The following is a 6,000-nucleotide window of genomic DNA, read 5'->3' on the forward strand; positions in this document are numbered from 1 at the left end:
ATTATTGTCTTTTTCTGCGCGCACACACACGTTTTGCTGAATTGTTTGAAAGTTGTAGACTTGATGCCCCTTTACTGTTAAGTAACTTTACTCAAGTTTCACCAATTATACTAATAGGGTTTTTTTTTTTTTCGTAAAAAAATAATACATATAATTTTGACTTGTGGTAGCTTATGGGCTCTGCAGTGGTCTGTAGACCAGAACTCCCTCCACCTGCTTCCACCCACTCCCCCCCACCATGAATTTGCTCATCCAGCAAGAGCTAAGGGCTTAGGTAAGAAACGTGGTGCCCAGCGCAGCGGGGCAGTGCTGCCACATGCCCAGCAGAGGGCAGCAGTAGGTCACAAGTGCAGGGCTTTGGAGCTGCATCTAGTTAGAACCCTGACCCAATACTCATTGGCTTTGTGACCTCCAACAAAGCAGCCGCTCAGCCTCCTCTTCTATAAAATGGAGATAATTGAAAACATATGCAAAGTACTTGTCCACCCCCTAGCACCTACTAATCACTCACTAGAGACTTGTATTTGTCATATTATCACCTTGGTCAGAGAGGTGAACTTCTGGGGATGTAGGAGAAGGTGCTGGCACCAAGGCAGGGCTGGACACTGAAGGAAGAGAGGGGAAGGGAAGCTATAACTGCGACTGAGTGTATCTCCCTTGGGCACTAAAGTTGGAACTAGAAGTCATACTGAGATGCTCCTGAGCACTTATTTCACGGCGTTGTCCAGATCCCCGCCTGATGCTGGGATCGTCCTCCACAGATACCCTTAACACATTCAGAAATGGGGGATGGTTTGTCTCCTTTCCATTTTGATTGGGAGATCAGCTGAGTTCAACTCCTACTATCATTACTTTGGGCAAGTGGTTTAACGTGAAAGAGGAAATAGAGAAGGGCCAGAGACAGGGATGCCAGGACACAGGGTTTACTGAATAAAAGAGTTCTACTGCCGGCTGCTTCCAGAGAGAGAGAGAGAGAGAGAGAGAGCGAGCGAGCAGAAGAGGGCGAGGGCCAGGGCCCATGTACTTTTAAGAAGAGGATGGGAACGGGGTTAGGGCACTCAGCACACGCTGATCGGTGGTTTCATGTGAGGCCTATGATTAGGGACCTAGGGACTTAGGAATCGGGGGCTTAGGGTATTTGGCAGGTGCTGATTGGTGGTTCAGTGCTCAGGAATGTCTGTTCATCAACTGGAGGAAGGCAGGATCTACCATAACGTCTCTGAGTTAGTTTTCTTATCTGTAAAGTGAGGATGACAGTAGTGCCACCCTATGATATTGTTGGGGGGATTGAATGAGTTGGTACTTGTAAAGAGCTTAGATGAGCTTCTGGAACAAAGTAAAATTTCATAAATACTAGCTATTATTACTTCCGGTGTCTCCTGCCCCCTTTTCTTCCCGGTCTGTGAGTTTGGCCTTTTCATCACCCCTGAGATGGTCCCATTGGGGGTGTGGAGTTGCTCTTGACTTTGGCCTTCCCTTCCCTGGACATATCTGTTGTCCGTAAGTGGCTGCCCACACCGTCAACCTTGTGGAAATTTCATCTGACCAAGGGCTTGTTTTCTACTGTTGCAAACACATGAAAACACACGAGAGAGCAAGAGAGTTACAAAAAGCCATAGGAACATATCAAAATGCCTCAGAGCCAAAAAGAGGCTTCCCAAGATGGGATGTTTTGAATATCAATAAAGATAATAACTGTGGTTGATTGCAACATATCAATTAAATTTAAATATATGAATTCATAATGATACTTAAAAACTCAATTGATCACCATTGGAGGAAGCTAGTAAGCCATGCATATTTCTAAAACTAGTAAATAAAGAGAAAGAACCAAGTATTTATTCTGCTTTTTCTAAGTAAGCTGTACCATTGGTATTAAACACCAGTTGAAGAAAGATGAAGCAACTAGCAATGCAGGAAGTAATTTTGAAAGTGGTAGTTTAAGTGAAAGAATTAAGAGTGGGGAAACATACCTGCCATATCTGGCCACTTGGTTTATGATAAAGATGATATAATGGGGGAAAGGTTAGTGTTTTCAGTAAATGTGCCTCATTAATTGAATATCAATGTGAAAAACCTATCTCACATCGTATCAAGAAAATCAATTCCAGGTGGATGAATGAAATGAACGAATTTCTAGAAAGACACAAATTACCAAAACTCATCCCAGGTAAGAGGCTACTGCAGCATCCATGTGTGGGTGCTGATGGCAGCTTGGACGAGGTGGGTGGGGTGCAAGGCAGAGGCCTGGGGCCCTTGGGCTATATTTTAGAAGGAGGAGCAGTGGGGTTTTCTGATGAAATGGATATGAGGTGGTAAGGGAAAGAGGAATCAAGAACGAGTCTGAGATGTGAGCCTTACCCAACAGGTGGACAGGATGCCATTGCTTCCTTGTAGGAATCTCATTACTTAGAATAGGACAGAGGTTGTTAGGAGATGTGGAGAGACTCCAGGGAGTGGGGACATAACTGGGTGCTTCAGAGAGGAAACATCTCCCCATTTCCCTCTCCCCATTTTAGAAATCAGAACTTCTCAGCAAAGTCTTATTCACCTGGGAGCTGACAGGCAGGCCAGGGCTGTGCTGCTTGCCTTGCTGCATTTGCTTCTGTTATCTTTGTTTTGACAGTCTCTCTTTTTCTGGCATTCGGTGGGCGTTAGCGTAATTAGGTTTGCAGAGATAACAATCCTTCTTAGTCTGTCCACTGGGTGGGATTGATTTGAATGTCATTTGCATATGTTAAATTCCTCTGTAAAAACTACTTCCTGTCTACACTGGAGTCTGAAGAACTAGACTTGAAGGAAAAATCAACTTAACTAAGTCCTTCCAACAGCTGCTTTGGTTTGGTTGGGCTTCTCTAGAAGCAGACCCTGAGACTAAGAAGTTCATTTGGAAGTGCGTTCAGGACAGACCTGCAATGCTGTGAAGAGGTGAGACAGAGAAGTGTGTATCAATGACCAGGTGGTTTCTGGGGGCAACAGGCTTAATTCCCTGCAGAAACTTGGGAGACTTGAAGAGCACATTTCTCAGAGTTGTCATCACCAAGAGGAGACAAAGTTCCTCCCACCCGCATGGCCAGCAGTTGAGGAGAGCTGCTGGGGCATCAGATCCTCCTGCGCACCCTACCCATTGGGCCAAAGAACACCTCTGCAGCCGGAGGTAGTTCTCAAGCAATGAGTTACAAGCTTAGAAAGACATAGAGTGCACGGGAACGGTAGGGGCCAAAGGGATATGGGTGGGCACTCACATTATCTTCTACAATAGCTTTTGGGGAAGACAAGGGCACCTGGATCTGAGGCAGTGACTGGTTAGGCATGCAGGCTGTCTCTAAGCATGACACAAAGGATGCCATTATTGCCTGTGGCAGTTTCATGGTTTCAGATTCTCACAACTTACGACCAATAGCAAAATAATTTCCACGACAGTCCCATCTCCAAAATATTTCACACAAGTATATATTCTTATTGATTTTGGAGAGGAAGAGAGAGAGAGATAGGAACATCAATAAGAAGAGGGAATCATTGATTGGCTGCCTCCTACACACCCCACACTGGGGATTGACCCCACAACCTGGGCATGTGCCCGGACCAGGAATCAAACCGTGACCTCCTGGTTCATAGGTTGATGCTCAACCACTAAGCCATGCTGGCCAGGCTAGTATTCTGTTCTTTTAAACAGCCAGCTGGTACTAGCCCATGTGGCTCCTGCAGGAAATCTGTGCTGGGGGTGGCAGATCTCCAGGAATTTATTCAGACGGCATGGAGATGGTTGGCCAGCTCTCGTTTATTAATACCTGGCTCCGCCTGCCAGATACTGTGGCACAGATTGCGTGTTACACAAGGAAGCTGTGTGATGGGGCCAGCATGCAAAAAATCTCTGCTCGCCTGGTCCTACGTCCAGCAGGAGTTGTACCCAGTGCAGATCCATCCAGACATGAGGGGTCTACACCCACTCTAGAGAATGAGTCTTTTTTCCATTTGCACAAAGTTGCCATTTGATTTGATGGACACACTATTAGGAAAACTGATTTCAATCTGCAGTGTGTTGTTAGGTCCCATCTATGAATCCTTTCTTCCACCATTTTGCTAGGACCTCTTTTGTATCACTTCCTCTCTCACAATCTCCACTGCTTTTTTTCCAGGCGCCAGCAGGCAACTGTGAAATTATTCTGCAGGGTGATTTAATTGGTCTTTATCCTCATCTCTCTCATGTAAGCTATGCCCACTGTCATCTTTACCTTCTCTACCAACCCCACCTATCAAGACGCTTGGCTAAACAAAACGACAGGTCTCACTCTGCACCTTGTGCTTGCTTCTTTGAGTTTGAGCCGCTGCTCAAAGTGCAAGCCGTTAAAATGTGTTTTCCTCATCCATCTGATACTATGGGATAAAGTGAGTTCAGGGTATATTAAGAAGGCTCACAGCCACGGCTGGAAAGCGTGGTTCATTCACTAAGCGTTTGGGGTGAGGTACACTCTATTGGCCACATGAATGACAAGCAGGGATACAGACAGATTGTACAAGAAAATGTGTCCCTTCTTCCTGGAACATCCCTAAAAGAGGACGAGAGCTCCAGATCTTATTATTTTGAAAATTGGTATATAGCCTCAGATTGCCAATCAGCCTCAAGCATACACTTGAAGTTATACTTTTTCTTGACTAGCATACAAATATGAGTCTCCCTGTCCTTAACTAGATAGACAGCATGGAACATTAACAGACTGTGGAAATGCTGAACTGCCTGCTTGGAGGTGAGATAGATTTGAAAATAAATAATGCAGCCTTGGCTGGTGTGACTCAGTGGTTAGAGTGTTGGTTTCCCTCCCACCCACCCCCACACCCTCCACTGAAGGGTTCCAGGTCAAGGCCATGTACCTGGATTGCGGTTTGCATAAACCCTGGTTGGGTGCATGCAAGAGGCAACAAACAGTTGTGTCTCTCTCACATTGATGTCTCTCTTCTCTCTCTCTCTTCCTCCCCGCCTCCCTCCCTCCTTTCCTTCTACTCTCTATCTGCAAAGCAATGGAAAAAAATATCCTCGGGTGAGGATTAACAAAATAAAAATAAAAAATGCATTCCACAATCCCACACAACGTCACACTCCAGAGGGTCTTGGGAGTTGCAATGTGTGGCCATTACTCTCTGTTCCCCCTGCATCTCTAATGAACTCAAGGACAGTGCGACCCTGTGCCCGTTGAAGGAGAAGGTGTGGGGAGGGGGCAGAGACCAGAGAGGCTTTGCCTTCCTCCTTAGCTCTCACCTCCATTTGGCCACTCCAGACCAACTTTTTGCCTCAATGATAAGAGGAATGCACCCTCCACCCTCACTACCCTCACCCTGCAAGTCTGTCCACCTAAACACCCAACCAGCCCTGGGATCCAGCTAGATGACCAAGATACGACAACATGATGGATTATGTCACAGTCGTGCTCCGGAGAATATTGACTGACAGGGAGGGGCAAACGCTCACAATAGCTGGCAGACTGCAAAGAGAAAGAAAGCCCTCATTTTGATAAATTATATAGGCAGATAAAAATTCCTTTGTAAATTCTCCCATACACATGACACATGCTTGTATTATACATACATATAAATTACATACACACATAAATCATGCACAAAAAGACAGGGAGTGCAGACATGAGCATATTCACAACAGGTACGTTGGAAGTAGGAGTGATTGGGAATTTTTGGAAAGATGCTGTTTTTCACAGTGTTTTACATCGATCATATTCTTTTTGTAAATAGAAAGCTGTATCGAGAAGAAGAATATTCTCTTTCCTACTGGTTCCATGAGTGTTGACATGGATAGCAAAACAACTCCTTCTCCCAGCTGCTTCCCCTTCCACCCCGGATGCAGCTGATCATTCATACTGCATACTCACCTAAGATCCGTGACGGTCAAAGGCTGAGCAGTTCTTAAAAGGTCAGCAGAGTCTGGCCAGTGTGCTCAGTGTTTGAGCATTGACCTATGAACCGAGAGGTCACGGTTTGATTCCAGAT

Source organism: Pipistrellus kuhlii, unplaced genomic scaffold (genome assembly GCF_014108245.1).
Source record: "Pipistrellus kuhlii isolate mPipKuh1 unplaced genomic scaffold, mPipKuh1.p scaffold_m20_p_6, whole genome shotgun sequence".
NCBI classification, from domain to species: Eukaryota; Metazoa; Chordata; class Mammalia; order Chiroptera; family Vespertilionidae; genus Pipistrellus; species Pipistrellus kuhlii.